Here is a 13,651-nt window from a genome sequence, read left to right as displayed (position 1 = left end):
TAGTAGGCCTTAACTCATGATGCAAATAAAAATATTTGTCAGTTCTTTCAGATTTTATTTTCATATTTAATTTGATAATAGAACTTTAAATATTTCCGAATTTATTCTTGAATTTATAGATTTAATTATAAATTATTATAACTTCCACTAAAAATTAATGTATTAAACACATAAATAAATGTATGATAATTATACTTCTGTAAAGATAAAGCTCTGGCAAAGTACAGAAATGTATTTGCCGACAATTGATTTTTAATTTATATTTTACTTCCACTTCGAAAAATTATATTTGGAAAGAGAAAAAGGCTGACTGGTTTACAAATGAGTTTTGTTTTAAGAATTGTAAGATGGCTGGAACTTAACTGTTACTACAATTATCTGTTACTGCAATGCGATGGCTGGCAGTTACTAAAATCTAAACCAAAAATGAAATACTACACAACAGCAAAATTAAAAATTCTCTTTTTATATCGGACGACTACTAGAACTTTTTGTTCAAGTAATCGCAACAATACACAATCCATGTCGGAAACATTTTACCGAAGAAAACCGGAAAAATTCATCTAATATGTTAGTTTTAAATTAAATAAAACTGGTAATAAAAGAAGTACGCAATTCTACTTTTTTAATTATTGTGTCGAAAGTTTTTTTAAAAAAAAACTTTCTATAGGAACTATGGAATACAATGAATAATCACTTGGTCGGAAATGATAATTTATTCAACATAAAAAGTGCGGATGAGAAGAAAAAAAAAATTAAAATTTTCATCAACCCCTTCGGGACGAGGATTCATGAAAGCTTTGTTACAAAGCTTTCGTTGAAATCAGGAAGGAAAAAAAATAATAAGCGGCAACTTATCGTAGGCAAGGCTAATTTAAAAGATTTACTCTGCTTTCACTTAAATCCCTGTTAGCCTGATCAGGGATGCCACTTTTGACTTACATTGCCAGAAGTGGTAGAAATTCAATTCACCTCTATTTATTCAATTATTCAGTCGTAACTACCACTTTTCAAGTTATTCATATTTAAAACGGAAACCTTCTTTGCATTTCATTTACTAGGAAACTGAAAGAACAATGGCAGAAAAAGTTGCCAATTTTAGTCTCTGTTGATAGATTTTACTCATACTCACTCATACTCATATGTAGTGGTTATCTTAGCATCAGCCCCGCTAAGGGCTCTAACTAATTCATCTGATTGGGAATAAATAATAAATCGCCGAAGCGCAACTGAAAGGTGAAAGTTGGGGTTCAGTAGCATTTACTGAGAGAAAATTAAAATGAAGTAGCGAGATTAAACAAACAAATTTAAGAGAGAGAAGAGGTTTTTGAGGCAAACTGCCTCGCCTCCCCTGGAGGTATTATCCCCGAGCTTCTCAGGTGCACAGTAGCCTCAGAGAATATAGAAAAAATACATGATAATAAATGCGCAAAATATATACAAGTATTTACAAAATTTACGGGACAAAACTCCATCGGCTAGGAAGAAGGCGGTTGCCGGGCTATATTTTATGTTGTCTTTGATGAGCTCAAAATCAGTTTTTAAAGTAGTTGCACGCATGACAAGAGAGGATAGATTTTCCTAGTCCTAGTGTTTTGATTTTATTGAGCACTAGGGTCGCGAAGTGACCCCTATGCCATTCATCTGGAATTTTAACACTGTTTTGGTTGAACATTGAGGTAATCAGGCTGTGGAGTAGCTTTTATGAATGTTTCAAGCACTTTGCTTGTATAACTAAAAAGGAATAAAAAAATAAAATGAGCTGCGTTTGTTTGATTTCGGAGTTGTTCAGAATCGTATCAGCATAAGGAAATGTTATTTTCAGAAAGGTTGATGAAATTATTTGTTTTGATAGTTATGATATGGGGCGTCGGAGGTAAAATGTGCAGCTATTGGTCTGTAGTTTTAATCTTAGGATAGATTTTCATCATCATCAAATTTTATCTGGGAGCCTGAGGCCGTTAGCGGCCCTTTTCCCATCCGTCTTGAAATGTTGTCTTTAAGGTGGCTCTTTCTGGTAATTGGAATGCAAATTGGAGTGAAAGGGAAATTAAATATTTTGTATTTTGGATAAGATTATGTCACTACAATAGTAAGCTGCCGCCGGCCTGAGATTTATGTCTTCTCTTAAGTTTTCAAAATTAAACATTTCATTGAATCCTGCGGTGTCGCAATTTATGGTTTTTTCAAAAAATTTCTTATTTAGCTTTGCAATGTGATGATCTAAAAAATCTATGTTGAGGTCACGATGTACGTTCTTATTTCGGATAAACCATCTTGCCTATGTTATTTTTCTGATAATTTTGTTCTGGCATCTTTTGAAAGATAGATTTTACTGCTTATTAATCGCTACGGTATTTATTAATCTATATATTCCAGTGGTAAGGAAATTTGTCTTTTTTTTTAATTTTGATACTTTTTATTTTAAGATTTTCACCACTGTATATCAAAAAGTCAAGGTATCATATGAAATTCAACTTCATTGCAGTTAGCTCGCAGCTACCATAATCTTGCTTAACTCAAAATGTTTTTATTCGCTGTCTTTAATTATTTTCATGATGTATGGGATAGGGGCCGCTGCGCAGCTCAGGTGCCCAGTTTTTGGTTAATAAAAGCAAAAAAAGCAGTTATCTCGTGGTGACATTTTCACAGAGTGGGCGTTGTTATCTTTGTTCTACAAGTTTTACTATTTAATCCGCGACCACTGGAAATACTAATTTGCTGTAACTTCAAATGTTGGTGGGCATGATTAAGGGAGAAAATAATATTATATTTTTCTCATTTTTAACACCTAAAATAATTTTTTAGACCGTAGCAAGCTTGATATTACTAAAACTAGTTCAGTTTTTAGCCTTTTCCAAGGTTGAAAAGAGAATTCAGAAATCATCTACGAGGGTTGCTATTTATATTTCTGGCATTGGCAACAGTAAGTGTTGCTAGGCGACCGCAGATGATTTTAATCGAAAGTTTGATATTTTTAAACATAAATTCAGCAGACGATTTACCATTATAGCTTCATTTGTGTTGTTGACAGTAAATTGAAAAGTTCTTCTCTTTCAAAAAATGGAATTGAATCGTGAACATTTTCGTGCCATTATTTTTCATAACTTTCGACGTGGATTGTCAAGACAAGAGTGCTTCGATGAACTTAATTCTTTATTCAGCGATAAAGCGCCATCCTACAGCACTGTAAAAAATTGGTATAACGAATTTAATCGTGGTCGATGTTCGATCCAGGACGAATCCCGTGCAGGTCGTCCAAAATCCGTTGTTGTGCCAGAAAAGATCGATGCTGTGCGTGAACTGATAAAGCAAGATCGTCATGTGACATACCGTGAGATAGAGGCGTCTTTGGACATTAGTATGACTAGCATCAATAAAATATTGCATGAACATTTGAGCGTAAAAAAAATTTGTTCGCGTTGGATCCCGCATAATCTGACAAACGCTCAAAAAAAGGCTCGTGTCGATTGGTGCAAGGAAATGTTGGAAAAATACGTTCAAGGTACATCAAAGGCTGTGTATAACATCTACACAGGTGACGAATCATGGATCTATGCATATGAGCCGGAAACAAAACAGCAATCAACTGTATGGGTCTTCCAAGACGAGGCAAAACCAACAAAAGTTGTTCGAGGAAGAAGCACATCGAAACAAATGATTGCCTGTTTCTTCGGCATTAACGGTCATGTGGCAACAGTGGCGTTAGAGCAACGCAGGACGGTCAATTCTGAATGGTACACGACCATTTGTTTGCCAGAAGTCATCGGAGAAATTCGAAAAAAGCAGAAGAACAGGCGAATCATTCTTCATCATGACAATGCGAGCTCTCACACATCGACTCAAACAAAGGCATTTCTGACGGAGCGAAAGATAGAACTGATGGGTCATCCGCCGTACAGCCCTGATTTGGCTCCCAATGACTTCTTCTTATTCCCACACATCAAAAATAAATTACGTGAACAACGATTTTTGACCCCCGAAGAAGCGGTTGATGCATTCAAAACGCATGCTTTGGAGTTACCTTAATCGGACAGGTAAAAGTGCTTTGAAAATTGGCTCAAACGCATGCAAAAGTGTATTGATCATCATGGAGAAAATTTTGAAAAACAATAAAACCAATTTCGATCCTACATGTTTGTTTTTTCATTATTAGGCCAGAAATATAAATAGCAACCCTCGTATAGGCAAAAATATTTTTATACTTTCCCCGAGTTTAGAAAAAGCCACCTAATGATTGACAAGGGGATAATGAAGTGACAAGGGAGAAAAGTAAATTTGCGTGAGCCGCTTATTAAGTGTTAACCTATCAATACCCAATTTTTTAATGTTGAAAAGATGCGAAAATAGTTAACACGTTGCCTTAAATGACTGCCAAAGAAGTCCGATTTTAGGCAATATGTAGGTAAATGACGATTATATCCATCCTCTGCTTGTTTACCCAGTCAAACAAAAAAATCCTTCTGTGAATCTGTTATTTACCTGTTATTTTAACCCTTTAATGGGCCATTTATTTCGCCTTAGAGTAAATTAAAGTATTTTTTGAATTGAAATTGATGTAAAAATAGTAATTGATATAAGAAGAAAAAAACTCATTAAGTTTATAAAAAATTGCTCATTTTTTTGGTGGTAAGTATATTTACCACGGACTATTAGGAACTTATTGACTTTCATTTTTCGTTATAAATTTTATAAATTTCTTTCTTTTTTTCCTTATTATAAAAAATTGAGCACCTGGACAGTGCAGAAAGGCCCATATCCCATATATCATGAAATAAAATAAAAAGTTAAAATAAAAGACAGTTTGAGTTCAGCAGTCTACGGGGTGGCTGTTACTGGAAGACAAGCACTTTGCTAGTATAACTGAAAGAAGATTAAAATAATAAGAGCAACTTGCTGTAAACTGTGGATGGCTGTAGTTTGATTGTCAACGTGAAGTCACGATAAGTCACGATTTTTGTATTGGTAAAGTTTTTGATGCTGTAGACTATTGATGCTTTGGATTATTGATGTAGACTATAGATGATGGAATTGAAGACTATTATTTATGCTGATAGTTGTGGTATGAGACGTTGGAGGTGAAATAAGCGGCTATTGGTCACATAAGCGGCACAGAATAGAAGAGGGGAACACAAAAATGCAGAAGAAAATTGCACACAATTACGACAAGAAAAAAGTGTTGACTAATAAGAAACAATGGGTCAGTTTCGCAACACGGAGCTTTTGGAGCTCTATCCAAATATCTTCAACTTTAGAGAAGTTTATTGTTTAACAGTTAAGAAATAATTTTTTAATCAATATTTTGAATAATTTTTTTTTAGAAAATTAAACTACTACAAAAAGTTAAAAGCTTAAAGAACAATAACATACAACTCGCGATTTTTTCAAGCTTTGGGAACATTCCTAATGAATGCGGTTCAACGGTAAATACTTATTTTACTCAATTTCTAGATATTTTTCTTATAGGAGATTTTATTTTGATAAAAATGTGGAAAGCAATATTGTCCGTGCATTGTTATGAAATATTTTGCATTCAAAGGAAAAGTTTGTTTTCAAAACATTTGAATTCTACACAAAACCGTTTATTTACAAAAGTAAAATGAAACAACAAAAGAAAAGTTAAGACCACTCTACTGTTAAGATGAAAGCCGATTAAACTTTTCAGTTAGTTTTCGAACGGCATCATTTGAATAGTTTGTAGTGCTCCAAAATTTCCATGTTAGGGAACTGACCCGATCTTGAAGAAAGAAAATGAAGCAACAGAAGGGATGAATAAAACAGATGAGCTTAAGAAAGGATGCGAGTCTCAGGTGTTGCAAAATTAACTGAAAACTAAAATTTATCAACTAAAGTAACTAAAACTAGAAGTTAGAAATCAAAAAGATTTTCCAATCTAAGAAATTACTGGCATTAAGTTTAGGAATTCTGATTACATCAAGAACAAATTAAATTTATCAATATGCCAGTATCGATTAAAAATATAAAGAAAAATACTCAAGTCGAATCTGAACTATATTTTTCCATTGAATAAAAATTTCCATCTAGAGCTCAAAATAGAATTTAATGATGGTTAGAATTTTGAAATATTCAAATCAAGAATTTCTGAATCGTCTTTAACCCCTTGGGGACGGGTGATTCAGAAAAGCATTTGTACAAAATCAGAATCAAGTTGTAATTAAATAAAAAACGGTAACTTAAATGTAATCGTTGCTAATTTGACAGACTTACTTTGCTTTTACTTTAATTATTGTTAGTTTGATCATATATATAATCAATGTTAATTCAAAGTATAACTAAATAGTTTTATTTTGAACAAAGTAATGGTGAATTAAATAAATCAAACAATTATAACTCCGCCCACAAATAAACTGCTAAAGAATTACTTTGATTACCAGTTTTATCTTTTTACCCTGGTTGATACGGTTTTATGCTGTCACGTATTTGTGACAGTCGGCGCGAAAGGGTTAATTTACAGAATGCATGATGAATAGAAAGCAGTCATCAGCTTCCTGACAAACACGACTGTCTATGTTTTGTTTGTCCCAAGTGCATTCATCCTGAGCTTATTAAAGCTGGAATAAATCATGCAGGCAAGGAACAGCTTTAGAATAATTTAGTTATCTGAAGAAATCAAACTTCTCTGTAAACTTCTGGAGGAAAACCTTGCGGTGAATAGGTTTTGAGTTAGGCTAGTTTCCCAAATATATGTACAAATAAACATGCAGAGATACACATGAATTTTTTAAGAGAACATGAACTTAAAATGAACTTTTGACATTCAAATACAAAAGCACGCTGATTATCTGAGCGCTGATTCAACGGATTGTTCAATTAACCAGATCGTTCAAGAATCGTGTGTTTGCCAACTTTTCTCTTAAAAAATGCTTCTTTATTGTCTGAAAGGGGTCCAGTAATGGCTTCTCTTGCCACCACATTGTTGCATAATATAAAATGTTTTCAAACAATGTAAATAATTTCATGATGAATGTGTTAGGGGAAGCTGCGCGGCCCAGGCACCCAGCTTGATTTAAATAAATAAATAAAGAAAGTAATGGCTTCTCTTGTCTGTATATGATCTTAACTTTTTCTGGACTGGCGATTCGTAAATGTATTCGTAGAGGAATCAGAATGGAAAAAAATAAAAATAAAAAGCGGTATCTTAAGTTTGGGTATTGCATACCAGCCAACTCTTCCGGATTTTCCGGAAGATTTTATTTTCACATTTAAAGTGGTAGCATTACTCAGGTTATTCCATATAACTTTTTGAATCATAATGATAATTATAAATGAGTTTGACCACCACTACATATAAATAATTACAATAAATATATAAAAGCATAATAATCCGTGTGCAAGCGAATTACAACGGAATCAAAATATAAATATATTATTGAGTCAGATTGCTCTTCGTTTATTTTTTTACAACCACTTTGAAAATCCATTCTCGGAAAGAGTGAAAGTTGGCAGGTATGTACGAGCATGACTGAAAGCACTTATATAGCAAGACGGAGAAGTGTAAAAACTGGTACGAAAGACATTCCATTTTAGCATTTTTTTCGAGAAAAATAAAATATCTGTAACTATCAAGATTTCTTTTATAATTTTAGTCTATATATGAAGCTGCCTATATTTCAAGGATAAAGTAGATATTGTTAAATAGTATTAAAAATAATAAGTTAGCTCCTCCCGAAAACTAGTCATAACTGAAATGGTTTTACTACCAGCCTTTCCTCTATTTCCGTCTCGCTTTCACCCCTGGATACGAGTGTTGATTGCGAGGCCACTGTGTAGTTACAGTTATATCTGGGTATTACAACCATGATAGTAACACATATTAAGGTATATCCTTAATTTTTATAGGAGAATAGTGTAGATCAAAATCATTTAAAAAATAAGTTTATAAAAGAAAAAAATAGTATATATTTACTACCACTTTAAATATAAAAATAAAATTTTACGCCAAATGCGCAAAAGTTGGCTGGTATGTAACTATATATTTTTTTTAACTTGAACTAAGTAGTGGTGAATTAAATAAAGCAAACTATTATTTTCCCACCCACAAATAAACTTCTACAAAAATAATTTGTCTACCAGTTTTATCTTTTTTACCTTGGTTGTCGCCTCCCTGAGAATGCATATATGACTCTACCGTCTAGAAGAAATTAAAAAAAACTAATAAAATAAAATAATAGATAAAACTTTTAAACACGCTATTTATATTATAATAGGCACTACTACAATTTCGAATCCTATAGGCCTTTGAAAAGGGAAGGGAAGTAACTTAAAAACATTCTCATGGCAAGTTCTTACAGTAATCCAATTTTCTATATTTTTTGTAATCTGGATCTGCTTATTTGCTCTCAGCTATATACTAAATTACTAATCTAAACATTCCTGTTTTTATATAATATGAAGCGTTTATAACACACAAATGTCGTTTTGAAAGTGGTAGAAAAGTAATTTTCAGTATAATATATTTTAAGTACACTAATTTATAATTATGATGTTTTTCGTGCATTTTATGAATGTACTTTGTATTTATTTCGCAAAGGAAAATATATTTCAATATTATAATTACGTGACGAAAATTTGTTTTGCGTCTATTTGCTTAAATCTTCATTTTGAATAATTAACCCTTAAACTTGTGCGCTAGAGTTAATTCGAGCCACCTGAACAGGCCAAACTGTGCACACTCGAAATAGTTCGAGCGGCGTTGTATTTTATGCTGCTGTAATTTTTCACACTCGAATATAATCGAGAATTGAAAATAGCAATATGAAAGCTAAGAGAAAAAAATCGTTTTATTGATATTTATCATTTACATTGGATTGTGAGCAATAGCGCTTATTTATTCAAGAATAAAATATACAGAGATGCCAACTTGCTCCGGACAGCAAATATATATTTTAAAGTGGTAGTTTATCAATTGTGATTCTTGGTTTAATAAATTCAATTTTGTAGATTTTATCCATTACTATTTCTAAATAATTCATAGGCTTACATAATTCACCACTTTATAGTTATGTCATGTTATACCTTTTAAAAAGCAAGAAGAAATAGTCAAATATTTGAAAAATTTACTTTGTAGTTATTTACCGTTTTTTTAAAATTATTTTGGCGTGTCCGGAGTAGGCGGTATCTTTGGATATAGCCTTTTTCCTAGAAACAGAAGAGCAGTATATCAAAATTGTCCACCAAAAAAAAAAAGACCAAGCTCTAAAGTTTGTTTATTTACATTAAAAAAAATTTTTTTGGTCCGTTTTTTTCAAAAAATCTGTGCGTTATGGGGTTAATGTCAATTTTCAAAATTACGCATTTTGTGTTATGCCTATTTTTTATGCATACATTTTGAGTTATGTTCAAAGTAAAACCTCTCTCCTGCGAAATATTAGTTTACTATTACGGAAACTTAACGACTACAGAACATTGGTAAATGAATAAAAAAAATTCAGATTTGAGTTATAAATGTTTTTTTCAAACTGCTGAGAAAAACAAAATCTAATAAAAATTATTCCTACTGAAACTAGAAATTCTTTAAATTTATGAAATTTCCATTTTATTCCATTGACGCGTTATTATTCCATTTATTATTTTTTCACTAATCTAATAATAAATATATATTTACATACATATATATAAAATATCTCGTAAAAAGTTTTAACTTTTAAAGTTTTCTGTTATTTGCTATTTTCTGTTATATTTAAGTTCTGTTATTTCTGTTATATTTAAGTTATTTGCTTACGTTAAATTTATGTACATAAAATATATTTTCTTAATCATGTGGGCAGACAAAAGATTTTAAATGTTTGCTTTTGTATGCATTTCTTGTAAAAAAATCTTTAAAAACTCTATATTCATCTCCCACATAATGCAACCACGCAGTTTCAAATTTCAAGATTTTGTCCCCTGAAAATAATGTTAGTTTCCTCGAGGGAAATATATAAGCTGCTTTGAATATTTTCATCGTTAATTAGAAGACATTTCATTCTATAATTTTTTTTCGCTAATATAAATAAATATTTTAAATAAAAAAATATATTTGTACAAATAAAATTTGGCATTTTTTCCTTTTTTACTAAATCCATATCGAATTAAAAATCTTTTTAAAGTAATAAAAACGAATTATTTTTAAAAAAAAATTTTTGGGAATAAAATCATATTGAAATACTGAAAAATAAAGATTTATTAGTGTTTTAAATTCCACAATATTTTTACCAAAATAGATTATTTTTCTCAAACGATTTGTGTTTTAATATTGGGTGCTTTGTTAACATTTTTTTTTCTTTTAGTTTTCGATCTAATGATCAGATTTTGAAGCCTTAAGATTAAAGCTTAATGTATCGAAGCTATTTCTCTTGTGTACATAATATTTTAAACAGTGATATCATTCTCAAAAATGTACTTCTCTGAATAAACATATCTTTTTTCGACTGATTTGGAGCCTTGACTGTCAAAACATGAGGATTAGCCGCAGTTTCTTATTTTATAACTGTCGTTGAACAGTCGACTCAATTTTTTGGGATTACGACTGCTAATGTTCAATTCCGTAGCCTTGTAATTTTGAACCCAATCCAGAAGACAACTGAACTCCTAGATCGAGTATTGGGAGAAATTTGTCTCAGTAGAGTACTTTTTAGTGGAACTAACCCGCATCTGCGTTACATGGAGAGGAAAACCGCCCTGGTTATCCCGACGGCAGAGAGACTCTAACCCATGATTCGTTTACCACTGAGAATATTTTACGTCAGCACTGTGGTTGGTGCAATCCGGATGCGGAATTCGTATCGACCAGCCATCGCTGGGATTCGAACCCGGTTAGCGAACGCTCTATCTCCTGGGCCATCACGGCTCTTAGCCGCAGTTTGGAAAATATGATTCCAATAGTTTTGACAGGAAAGTGATAAAGCTTTTCGGCTCATTTTATGATAATTTCAATATTTGCGCATTACGCCCTATCTCCGATACTACTGAAGTGAATGAAAAAATTCATGCATGCAATTGTAAAGCTTGTCTATCTAAAGACAAGTCCATGATTATAGTTATTTCGTTTATAACTTTTATTATTTGTTGACAATTTTTTCGACTCTCAGAATGAGAAGGAAGGAGATATCTGAAAAACTTGCAGTTTAGGTAAAAGAGCAAGCAATTAAGAGTTTGGGCTCCTTAATGTGGGTTTACATTTCACCATATCCCTGGAATTGAAAAATGTTCGTATTCAATTTTAGAGCTTGTTTGTCCAAAAATAAGTTCATTTAAATCGTTAGTTTTTATAATTGTTTATAAATTGCTGAGAGATTTATATGTTTGATTATCTAAATATGAAGATGGCGATACCTGAAAAACTTGGACACTAGTTGTGGCAAGAAAAGAGCAATTAAGAGTTTTGGTCCCTTAACGTTGGTTTCAATTTGTACTTATTTGGAACTATTTGAAAGAATTTATTATTGTTTTGACATAACTGTGAAATTCATTTTATCAAAGATATTTCAATGTAAAAGTAATATCTTTATGCTTATTTATTATTTTTCAACGCAATAATATTCGAAGAAGTTTGAATTGGGAACTTACAACTAATTAGATAATTGTATTTAATCACGTGGCTGTAGATGGCTCGCTAATACTACAATTTTTTGTCTTTGATTTATTATCATGCTGAATCAATTCTCGGACCAGATTTAATTGGATGCCTGCAAGCGAGATCACGCGTGCGTGACGAACCTGATTGGCTGACCCATGCGTGATGTCACTTGAAGGTATTTTTGTAAGGTACACAAATATTAGCATAATTTTAAGCTGAGTAATTTTGTCTGAGAAAATCCAAGTTCTGAACGCAGCTGATGGAATAATTTTTGAGAAATAGAAGTTTAAAAGCACGATTTTTTAAAACTAATTACTCAGAAAGTATTCAATTGATTTCTTACTAATTTTTTATTTTGTCATTCAAAAATTACGTAGTTAAAACTGATGAAAAAATTTGTATCTGTGTTTTAAAATTCATGAATATGTCGACCTTTATTAAATAAAAAATACGAAATAATAAATTATTTTTGAAATTTTTGGTTCAGCTTCAAATTTTTATAAGTAAACAAATTTTACAACTGTTAGCAGATTTTTTTTTTGCTTCTCTTTATTACGTAGCTTGAGATGCATGACAAAAAGTGCAAAAACTGAAATTAATATTATAACGCTGTAATTTTCTAGCATTCTTTTATCTAAACTATTTGGACCGACCATATTTTATAAATTGAGGTTATCTCTCCTATTTAATGGTTTAAGAATATTAAAGAATAAACATATAAACTTTAACCACGTTTTTCATATTATCCGCAGGCTTTTGTCGCCTACCTTTTTTTCCTGTTCTTATATCCATTTGTACCTTGTTACCAACATTTAGATACGTAAATTTTCATATTTTTAAAAACTAGAAAAAAATATTGATTTCAAAATTTCTGGCGTTAAAAGTATACGTTATTAATATTTTGCTTATTTATTTATTTATATGCAAACCAAAACCTTAAGAAGAACCTCACCTGGCAAGATAAACTCTCAAAAGATCCCAGGTAAGCCATGACGTCAGAATTTATATGCTTGATTCTATTCTTCTTAAATTACCTGACTATTAAATACAGCCCACTATCCTTGCTCTAATTGGATTTAAAAAAAATTAGGGGAAAAAACGATCTTTTAAACGATGTTTATTGTAAAAACGAAAAAAAGCGCCGTCAAAACTTACAATTATCGCGGAACACAAGACTTTTCCCGTTTTTATGGCGCATGCGCCGTTGCTATAGCAATCCCTCACCCCCAGCTTGGAAGAGGTGTTCGATTTAAAGGAAGGGAGGCTCACCGGTTCTGGCTCAGGAGAACGAGAGAATAGTACACATTCTGCTTTTTTGCCTAGCGCGTCTACTAACTGTATAATACTTCAGTTGAGATTTTGCGTCCACTTCTGTTGCTGTTCATTGCAAATGCGTCCGCTCATCAATTGCATTAAAGCATGCACGACTAACGGAATTGCAATAATTAGAACATTTTGTTGCATTTGCAATATCGAGTGCAATTCCTAATTAGAATAACAGGTAGGAAATTATAATTTTTTTTTCAAATATCAAAGGCATTTCAATGTTTTAGTTGCATGAATTTTTTATTTGATTGCAAACTATGCTTTTTTACCCCAATTGAAGTTAAACAATATACTTTAATCAAGGAATATTATAAGTGCGTGCGTTATTTTAATAAGGTTCTGAAATAAAGTTGCAAGTTATAAGTCAATTGAGTATTTTTCAGAAACAATTATCAATATTAGCAAGTGTTAAGATGTAATATTTATCTGAAAAATATTTCGCTTTAAAAAATAGAAAACTCTGATAAAGATAGTTAAATGAAAAATTTATTGAATTTAATGATATTAACTCTATCAGAAAATTCAATAAATTTTTCAATTCCAATTTTTCAAAATTTTAATTTTTTTTTCAATGGAAAAGAAGAAGAAAAAAGTTTTGCATTAATTCAACCGAAACAATTGCAAAATCTAAGAAATTGAAAACAATTGTCAATGTTAAAAAGTAATATTTATCAGGAATTGTTTTTACTTTAAAAACTAGATAACAATATAAAAGATTGGAAACTTGGTATTGGGGGAAACTTGCAA

General features: G+C 31.5%; 1 protein-coding gene across 1 annotated transcript in view; it reads left to right on the top strand.

Annotated features, from left to right (window-relative positions):
• Nucleotides 1-12,848: 12,848 nt before the first annotated feature.
• Nucleotides 12,849-13,651, top strand: part of LOC107441923 (melanopsin-like) — a 54,321-nt gene continuing 53,518 nt past the window's right edge. The window contains exon 1 of the mRNA XM_016055335.3: nt 12,849-13,079. The gene's annotated coding sequence lies outside the window, so the exon portion shown is untranslated. The remainder of the gene's footprint in view (nt 13,080-13,651) is intronic.

The sequence above is a fragment of the Parasteatoda tepidariorum genome, chromosome 4, assembly GCF_043381705.1.
Source record: "Parasteatoda tepidariorum isolate YZ-2023 chromosome 4, CAS_Ptep_4.0, whole genome shotgun sequence".
NCBI lineage: Eukaryota > Metazoa > Arthropoda > Arachnida > Araneae > Theridiidae > Parasteatoda > Parasteatoda tepidariorum.
This window is presented reverse-complemented; position numbering and strand designations above follow the sequence as displayed.